At 49.0% G+C, this 9428-nt stretch overlaps 1 long non-coding RNA gene across 4 annotated transcripts; it reads right to left on the bottom strand.

Annotated features, from left to right (window-relative positions):
* Positions 1–396: 396 nt before the first annotated feature.
* Positions 397–8441, bottom strand: LOC115337179. Of its 4 annotated transcripts, none has more exons than XR_003922051.2 (4): positions 8175–8441; positions 5130–7783; positions 3908–4241; positions 397–3162 (listed from the first exon to the last, which is right to left on the bottom strand). It is a non-coding gene; the product is annotated as an uncharacterized LOC115337179 (long non-coding RNA). The 4 variants fall into 4 exon arrangements; XR_005931675.1 differs by lacking the exon at positions 8175–8441 and having other exon boundaries at positions 398–3162; positions 5130–7455; positions 7680–8127; XR_003922047.2 differs by having other exon boundaries at positions 399–3162; positions 5130–7455.
* Between the last annotated feature and the right edge of the window lie 987 nt (positions 8442–9428).

Genomic DNA, 9428 nt, shown 5'->3' with positions numbered 1-9428 from the left:
GGCGTTCACAAACTTGCAAATTCACAAATTTCTATATATTGCACTCAGAGGTCTCCAGTCTACAGATCATGGCCAGGTTGAGAGCAAGATCACCTACTACTGCTGGTGGCCACGGAGACCCAGAGGTGTTTGCAGGAGGCAGCGGGATATGCTGCTTGCACCACTGGCTTGCCCAGCAGCACCACCCAGGGCTTGTGAAGGACGGCGGCTGGTACCGCCGACCATTTGAGGCAGCGCCAATACATCCGAAACACCGGAGGTATTATTTCAGATTAAGCCCAGATTAAGCCCATTTAATTTTAACTCAGATTAAGCCCCTATTTAGAACCTGGCCCTGTTTCCGATGCAGCTGGGCTAACCCCCCCGAGGGGCTGTGAATCACCACGGCGGGTGTTGGGTACCACCCAGCCTCTCCCCCCCATCCTCTTAGCACAGACCAGTTAAAACACTGAGTTACTAAAACGAGGCTTGGCTTGTGAAAACTCATTTAAGAGTAGAGCCACACGTGGCTTTTGGGATAGGGTTTAATGCTTCGTGGCTTCAGAAGGGACCCCAATGCCTGCTGCAGTCCACGGGGGCTTTGGGCAGACGTGAGCGCTGAGGAGCTGCACAGGTTTAATCTCTAAATAACGATGGAAGTGCAAGTGTGTGTATTACTCCAAATGAATGTATCACCCACACATGCTACGCTCTCTGCATATTTAATTACACAGCGCTTTCTCCTGCCCTGCTTTTTAAGAAATACTCCACAATCCATCAGTGCTTTTCATAGAATAACTGATTTTCTTGAAATTTAGGGAAAGAAGAGTTTTGGACCCGTTCAGACTAGCTGGAAAATGGCCATGGGGAGAACATAATCAATCATCTCACTCATTTTTTATTCCTATTTGTGTTACCAGGGAGGTAAATACCAGGGCATCTGCAAGGTCCGAGTCCAGACCAGACCTGGCAGTGAAAGGAGATACACAAGCCCCAAGACAAGAAAAAAATCTCTATTTCTCAGGTGTAGCGGTGAAGTGCAGCACGTGAGGGATGCACATAAGTATGCAGAGTGAAAGAACAAGATGCTTTTTCTTTGACTGAGAGCTACGAGTCTTCAAGGTTTCTTAAAAACCAGGCGCCACAGCAAAGGCAGGCTTTGCAGCGCTTGTTTTTTTATTTGCTAGATTTCTGGAGTAGCTCTTATTCTAACTCGCCCAACACAGCCTTCATCCTAACCCTGCGTTGGCCTGTGATATTAGGCGACTGTGCGGTGTATTTTCACTTCCTATTGACTGGTTGTGTACTTCCCTCCCGCTAATCCCTTGTTAATAGACACTTTCTTTGAGCCAGCTGAGATCTGAGTTACGTTGTCTTTGTGCTTCTTGCAGATTTTATTACTCGGATATCTTTGTTTTCATTATTTTGAGATTTGGGGATTTTGTCTCTTTCCTTCAGATTGATTCACGTGGTTAGAGATGGGCTGGCCTCCCACGGCTCCTGCTTGCATTTGATCCGGGAGCGGTGGGAGAGCAGCTTCTCGGCTGCAAATAGCGCAGTCCCGCAATTCAGCTGGCGAAGCCGAGAGAAGACCCGCTTTTGGCTTGCGCTGGAAAGCGCCTCTCACTCGCAAAACAAAAAATAAAGCAAGTCCGCTTCTCCCCTTGCTGAACTGGGGTGCACTGGTTTTAACTGGGCTCTGCTTGCAGGTGCACACCCAGCAAGCTAGAAACCACCCGCAGTGGCAGGGAGGCGGCAGTTTGAGCAAGCAGGAGAGGGGAGACCCCAAACTCTGGCCATGGGATGCCGGGGGACCCTGGGAGCTTCTGAAATGTGCAGCCTGAGGCTGACGGAGCGTGTCTGGCTGCACGCTGTCATGATGTGGGGAAGCCAACGGTGACATCCCTGGACACGGTACCCAAGGCAGTGAGGATGCACGTGCAACGGCAGGTTCAAGGACACCGCTCTGAGCTTCAGAGGAGGGAAAAAGCACAGCCCATGGGGCAGCAAGGAAGGATAGAGAGCCCAGACAGAGTCCCCCGGCAGCGGGATGAGCAGGGTCCGTCCTCCAGGAGGGATGTGAGACCCTCTGGGCAAATTGAGGGTTACAGTGGAGGGCAAGGACAGGCTCTGGTGGGAAAGCAGAGAGGTGGAGATCCAGCAAAGCCACCAGCAGAAGGGAGACACACAATTAAAGACTTAGTCTTCCCAATCAACATTTGTTCTGACACAGCCCTGGGCAAGGAGCAGAGCTATACAACTGGTTTTTTCATGTATGTATATATAGTTTAGCCCCATCATCCTTAGGATGGGCACTAAGCTGGTCCAGGGAGGAAAGGCAGAACAGTCTGTGTTGGCATAAGTTGTGCAGTCCCTGGAGAGCTGAGGCAGCACGTGGGGACCAGACAGGCCACCAAGGGCAGGTGGGAACCAAAGCAATGTTGCATCGGGTTTCCAAGACAAGGCAGGAAGGTATTTTCTGGTGCAGGAATCAGAAACCTGCCCACAGTTTCAGGAGATGAGAGAAAAATAAAAACCCTAAGAGTTCAGCCAAAGGGACGTGATTTGTGGGTGAGTTTCTCAGCCAGGGCAGCAGAGCCTGGTGCTGGTCACGGCAGAGCTCTGGCCACGATGTCCCCGGAGCTGAGGACCTGCCGTTTGCAGACCATAAGCTGCTTCCAGCCAAATGCCAGAGCCCAGAAAAGTCCTGGCATGTTCAACATCCCCACTTTGTCTTCTCAGTGCCCTCTCCTCAAAAAATCAAAAACGCATCTGATATTTTGATGCTTCCTGATAAAAGTTACATCTGTCAAAATGACCTTTTGGCTAAACAGCAGTAGCTGGCATTAAGCCTATTATTTCATCATGATTATTATTGTTTTATCAATCCAACACAGCTGCCATTTCATCTTGCACTAAGTGAATTGAAGTTCTCAGCTGGGGCACGCCACTCTCTCAGATGTGTGAAACGCTGATAGCCGCAACATGAATCACCCTTCCTTTTCCCTCCTGGGACCCCACACTCGACTCCAAATCTACACTGAGATGGTCAGAAAAGTCAGCTCAGCATCAAGAAAAATAATCTCTTTCCAGATAGTGGATGCATCAGATGAAATTCCTGGTTATCTTTTGTGGTGCCCACGGCTCCTCACAGCTGGGCGATACGAGAACATTCGTCAACTTCTGCAAAAGGAAGAAATGTGATAGAATTGCTGATGTCTTAAAAGAAATAACAACTGAATATAAGGCAGTCCTGTTCCAAGACTGATTTTAAGGCAGATAAAGACGAGGGCTAAAGCATTTCAAATCCAATCCAACAAAGTCCTTAAGCGCATGCTTTAAGGCAAGCCATCGACTCAAAGGGGTTGTTTATCTGGTTATATTTATGAGGGTGCTTAAGTGCTTTGCTGGATCACGGTGTCAGGTGTGAGAACCGAAACACTCTGCTCGCCCGCCTGTAGTGACCTCGGCACACACGACCACGCTGGCGTGAGCTGCTCACAAGCGTCGTGGGGAGACGCACCCAAAGGAAGGTACGGCTGCGACAGAGTTAATTCTGAGGGCAGCAAAGCCTGAGTAGATGGCCGGGGGAGGTGGTGGGGTCTCACAGGAGGTCTTTAGGAGTCAGTTAGACAAACATCTGTCTGGTTTAGAGATTGCTGATCCCACCTGAGGGCCAGGGATGGATTAGGTGGCTTTTTGAGGTCCCTGCTAGCCTTAGTTTTGGTTTCTGTGCAAGGGAAGGGTTGGATTCACAGGAGGTGGTCATGCTGAGCTGGTCCTGCTGAGCCCTGCCTCTGTGCTGCATTGACCATGGGTAGACATGAGAATGGGTATGGGTATGGGTATGGACACGGGCATGGGGATGAACATGGACACGAGCAATGACGTTAGGTCTGAATCACCACAAGGGCCCTCTGGGACCCACCTGATAGCAGGTGCCTGGTGGCACTGGGAGCCCGTGCTGGGACTGGGAATGTCCCAGGCCACACAGTGAAGACGTGACAATTGTTCACCAGAGCAGTTGTCTTCCTCAGGGCTTCCCAAGGACCTCATCTCCAGAGAGTTCAGCCAACACAGCAAGTCCCTTCTCTTGCAACTCTGTGCCTGGAATCCAGACAAACCAAGGCTGAACCCCTCTCCCAGGATCAGGGTGACAATCCCAGAAGAGGACGAGCTTCACAGGATCCCTCTGTATTTAGGAAACGGTGTCGGACAGTGCCTTCGTCTTCTGCAACTCTTCATTTGTCCTTTACAAGGTTCTGTGATTTAAGAACGTGTGTTAAATCTTCTGCAACAATCAATTCAAATATACAAGTTTGGCTATTCAAATTACTTTTCCAAAAGTACTTTAAAATGCATTAAGTTATTAATTGCCTGCTGGCACTTTAATCAAACGGGAAAATTGACATAGCCAGAGGCATGTATTTTTGTGGAAAGGAAATTTATTTAAGAAGAAACAGCGGCTCTTACTGCTTAATTTAAACTGAGAAAACTGTGGAAAATCAACTGCTATGGAAAATTAATAAAACATTTCCAGCTGCAAACAGTGACTAATTGTACAAGATGAAGACTGCCTGGAATTAATAACTTGCAATCTTCTGTGTGAAGAACCCCCTACCAGTTCAATTTACTGGGAGATTAAATTACTTCTAAGTTTGCCATATTAAAACAGAACATGAATAAAATGTTAGTGAAAGCACATCTATTATTTACTGTCTGTGATATGGATATAATTATTTCCAAACAACCACAATGTGACGTGACTGGCAATATTTAAATTATTTGCTAGCGAATGTAGTTATACCACCTTGGTTCCTATAAAAGCAACACAAATGGGTTTCTACAGATGGCATATTCCTGCCACAGGGAATTATCTCCCCACCCTCTGCCCCGTGGTGCCCAGCATCCCTGTCTTACTGCTCCTTTAGCACCACCACCAATACCACCATGCTTCCCCCACTGCCCCATGTCATATGAACTCCATGCCTCCTTTGCTTTGCTTTTTTGTATTTTTTTCCCCCTTTTTAAAGTTGACTGCACTGAATACCTGGTGCAAACAAGAGCTTTGGCAGTGGTAGAGCATAATCAGGCGAATTTTTTTCCCTGCGTGCAAGGGGTCCTTGCTGAACCCTGCGCAGAAAGCTCACCTGCGGAGCCAGCAAACTTGTGCTTATCTTTTTCAAGCTTGCCAAGTTCGCGGAGTGCATAAGCCTGTTCCAAGAGAGCAGAAAATAGGAAGGCAAAAAAGAAACAAATCAAGGTGAGAAGGTATTTGCTAAAACCTGAACAAAACCGAGCGGCATTTTGAAGCCCAAGAGGGAGCAGGAGGTGGGAGAGCCACGGAGGATGGAGGAGTTGCCAGCCCTCGTGGACACCCATGGCGATGCCAGTGTGTTGATGGGTGCTGAGATAAAGCAAAAAAAGAGGTTGTGCAATATGTGCTTTAAGTGGAGATTTTTAATGACTAAGTGGGCTGGGAATGAGGAGGGACCATCTGGGAAGTGTTTGGGGCCGATGTGGTTGTCTACATTCCCACTGCCCTGCCACGAGATGCAAAACACTTCCAGGACCTTAACATAAAATTGACACCCCCATAAAAAGACCCCAAAATATAAGGTGTTGCAGAGAGAGGGCATGGGAGGAGGTTAATGGGCTGTGGGGTGCCAGTCCTTGCCCCTCTGCTCAGAGAAGACAGGGAGGAGAACCACGAGGCAGCATCCCCACTTTAGAGAGGGGAAACTGAGGCACGGACCAACCTGGAACAGCCCATCTTGGTCTCTTCTGTCAGGTGGCTGGAGATAGGACAAGAGGAAATGGCCTCAAGTTGAGGCAGGGGAGATTTAGGTTAGATATTAGGAAAATATCTAGATATCAGGAAGCGAAAAAAAAGCGATGAGAGCGACAGAGCTGGACAACCTGCAGCGGGAATGACTCAACAACTCATTCCAATAGAAATCAATTATTTACCATTAAATGGGACTGTCTTTAAAGCTTTGCACAGGTGCAATAAGCCAAAGCTGTCCAGGCAGCGGTGTCAGAGAAGGACCAGAGCAGCCTCACTGCCCTGCCCCAGAGCCCACCTCACCCCACAGCCCTTCTACAGCCCTGACAGTCACTGCTGCCCGAGTCAGAAGAAGTTAAGCACGGAGTGGTACCTTCACATCTTTTCCTCACCGCCACTGCTCTGCCACACAACTGCTTCCAGCCAGAGGTGGTCCTATGGATCTGCAGGGGTTCCTGCAGTGAAGAGGTCCACAACTTCATCATGCATTCTGCGATGAAGGGCTTCCTACAGCTTCTTGGAAATGATGCACTAACCTGCTAGTCTTGGTTTTATGAAGCAAAATGAAACACCGTACCCTTCTCCACCATCCCCACCGCTCAAGGCTCTGCAGACCTCTGCCACCTCCCTCTTCTACTGACAGGTTTGTGATGGGGCACTTGCTGGGACAGGATCTCAGCAGAAACCATTTACGCTTGTGTTTAAAGGGATTTGGGCATGCTCTGTGAAAATAACTGCACTGCAAAAAAGGGAAAGATGCTCTGTGGTAACTGTCAGCATCCTTATTTGCCATTTATGAGTCCTAATTGGTTTTCCAGTGTCCTTCCCGGCTAGTGGTGAGATGGTCCTTCCCACTTTCGGCCCAAGAAGGTCTCATCGGGAGGATGCTGAACCCAAGCAGAAGGCCCTTCAGAGACAAGTCAGCTCACTCCCAGCTCCTCAGCTTGACACTTGGTGAAAAGCAGCTCATGTTCAGAGACAGCCTTTTGCAATGTGCTTCCAAGGCCTGTGTACGATAATGAGCCTAATTGTGGCCATCAGGCATTGAAAGATTGGAAGTCCTTCCTCTCTGTCCACAAATAAATGAGTTGTAGCTCAGCTCTGTAGGTTAATATAGAGAACGTGCACGGATGGAGATGGAGTTTCCCAAAGACGCTTTCCCGTTTCGATAATTGATCGTGTCGCATTTAATTGCCATAGGCCTGTCACTGTGCAAACCTGGGGACCTCTTCTCTTGATGTCAGCTTGGACCCAATTGCCTAATTGCCTAATTTAATGTGGAAAACTTGTACACACACAGAGGCACATGGACACATATAACTTAACCCAGCTGTAATCACACAGACTAGACCCAAGGTCTTGTTCCCTTAAAGAAATAGTTAAAAATGATAGAAGTTTGGTTTCAAAGAGCCTCCTTCATGCTGTAGTTTGGATCCCAGCAATAAGAGGTATCAGAGACCATGGGAGCCACCATGGTCCCACCACGCAGCACCTTTGCAGGATTGCCCAGGAGCTCAGCCCAGGCCACCTTGAGATGCTCCAGACCTGGATGCACCAGCCACAAAGGTGCATTTTGGGCTTTGTGGAAGCACACTGCTGGGAAAAGTTTGGGGTGTTACGGGTTTCCTCGGCGAGTGATGTGGGGTTTTGGTGCCAGAGTCACAGCAGGTCCTCTGTGGTGGTAGCAGGACCTAGAGAAGACAGAGGGAGCAGTGTTGTAGGCAGCAGCGCTCCTGCCACCGTGACTTGTTGCCACCATGCCCTGCTGCCACCATGCCTACTGCCACTGTGCCTTTTTCTCAGCCAGGGAGGAGAATTAGCTTTGCTCTGGAGTGGGTTCAAGAACAAGAAGAAACCAATAATCCCCCCACGGCAGGGTGCAAGTCTCATAAAAGCGAGCGGCTGTAACGCTTACCTGGAGACCTGGTGAGATTTGTTGGCCTGAAGGTCCTCTTTCCTCCCCGGACGTGCAGAACTGGGAACGTGCCTACAGCTGCATTTCCACTGACCAGGGACAACCTGCACCAACATTGGCCGTGGTGTGACCAGTGAGGAGCAGGAGGAAAAAGGCATTTCCATACAGGTGGTGACTGGTATTTAAAGGCAGGACCGGCCCCTTTTCCAGCCCTCACACCGCTGTTTACCCCTGTCTGGGACAACCTGTTCTTTCTTTGCTTTGAAGGTCCCATTTCCCATCCCATCTCATGTCTGCCACGCTTGTCCCACCCATTCCTGCCACCATCAACCATCACGTTTCTCTCTGACGTGCCACCAACCCTCCCTTTCTCCCCTCCTTTTGTTGCTTCCCCCCCCCCTTTCTTTTTTTTCTTCTTTTTTCCCCTTAAAGAGCGAACAAAACAAAACAAGAAAAAGCAGTGCCAAGCCGATCCTCTTAACCCAACGTTCTTACCCCGGGGAGGGCTCCGGCAGCGCCGAAGCGCGCGGCGAAAACCCCCACGCATTTTGTCCTGTTTCTTCATAGCAACTCGAGCAAATTGAAAGCCGCGGAGGGGTGTGCCCCCAGGCACTTGGTAAATCCACTTCCTTTGTCATAACAAGAACAAATCCCACCTTTGAAGTTTTTCCTTCTTGTTACAAGGGGAATGTCTTTTGTTTAATCCATTTTAGCCTTTAATGCCTGACCTGGATCAATCCTGTTGGGTAGATTACACACTACTCACGCCGACTTTAAACTACCCTACAGGGATTTTTATTTCCCCCCCCCTCTCCCCGCCACATTGGTGTGAGAATCTCAGCAGTAATCGGCATTACGACTTTAGACCATCACTCACTTTGAAGGAGGAGACTGTCCTTTAACAAAGGGGAGGGAGGGGGAGGAAACCCTCAAATATCAAACAGATTTAATCAGCTTTAAGGTCTTTCAATCTCATATTCATACTGGATCTTTATTAGTTATGAAAATCAGTGCAGAACTTGGCTGGGCTCTGTGTCTCTGTGTCCTCCTCAGTTTCATCCTCCATTTGGGACTGAACTCACTCGCCCTCGCAGCCTTCCCAGTGCTGGTCTGGGGGAAAGCCTGGGAAATACTAGTCCAGGACTGCTGCAAACAAATTGTCAGGGTGTCCAGCACCCACGCCACTGCACTGTCCTCCATCCCATTGCTCATACAAGTGGAAGACGCTGAAAACTGCTACCAGGAGGACCCAGACATTCATGATGCTGCACGGAGTTTAAATCTATACCTGAGTCTGTAACGTCCATCTCGTTAAACCTTACATTAGGACTTGCTGTAAAAACAGGTGACCTCAGTTCTTGCCAGCCCCTTATTTTGCAGAAGAACCTGTAGCATGGGCTTCTTTTGCCCTCTAATAACTATTTATAGCAGATATGTCCTGTCCCGAAGCCTTCTCCTTCCTCCCAAAGCCTGCGGCATCTCTCTTCTTGATAGCATTGAAGCATTGGCTGTGCTGTAGGTCTCGTTGGCAGATTAACACTGGCTTCCTTGTTTTTTCTTGTGGTTTAAGTCTAATCACCAGCCTTGTTCTTGAAGGAATTACAAAGCAACAGGGCTCAGGCACATGCAGGGCTGCAGGGGACCTCCAGAGCTGATGGCAAGCAGCATTTCCCAGTCCTCCCCAGCTCCGGCACCAGGATGGAGCTAATAACGGTCCCGTCAGCCTTGCTTTGCTCCTGGTGGCCACAA

This window comes from Aquila chrysaetos, chromosome 2 (genome assembly GCF_900496995.4).
Source record: "Aquila chrysaetos chrysaetos chromosome 2, bAquChr1.4, whole genome shotgun sequence".
Taxonomy (NCBI): Eukaryota; Metazoa; Chordata; class Aves; order Accipitriformes; family Accipitridae; genus Aquila; species Aquila chrysaetos.
Note: the sequence above shows the minus strand (reverse complement) of the source record. Positions and strands in the feature narration are given on the sequence as shown.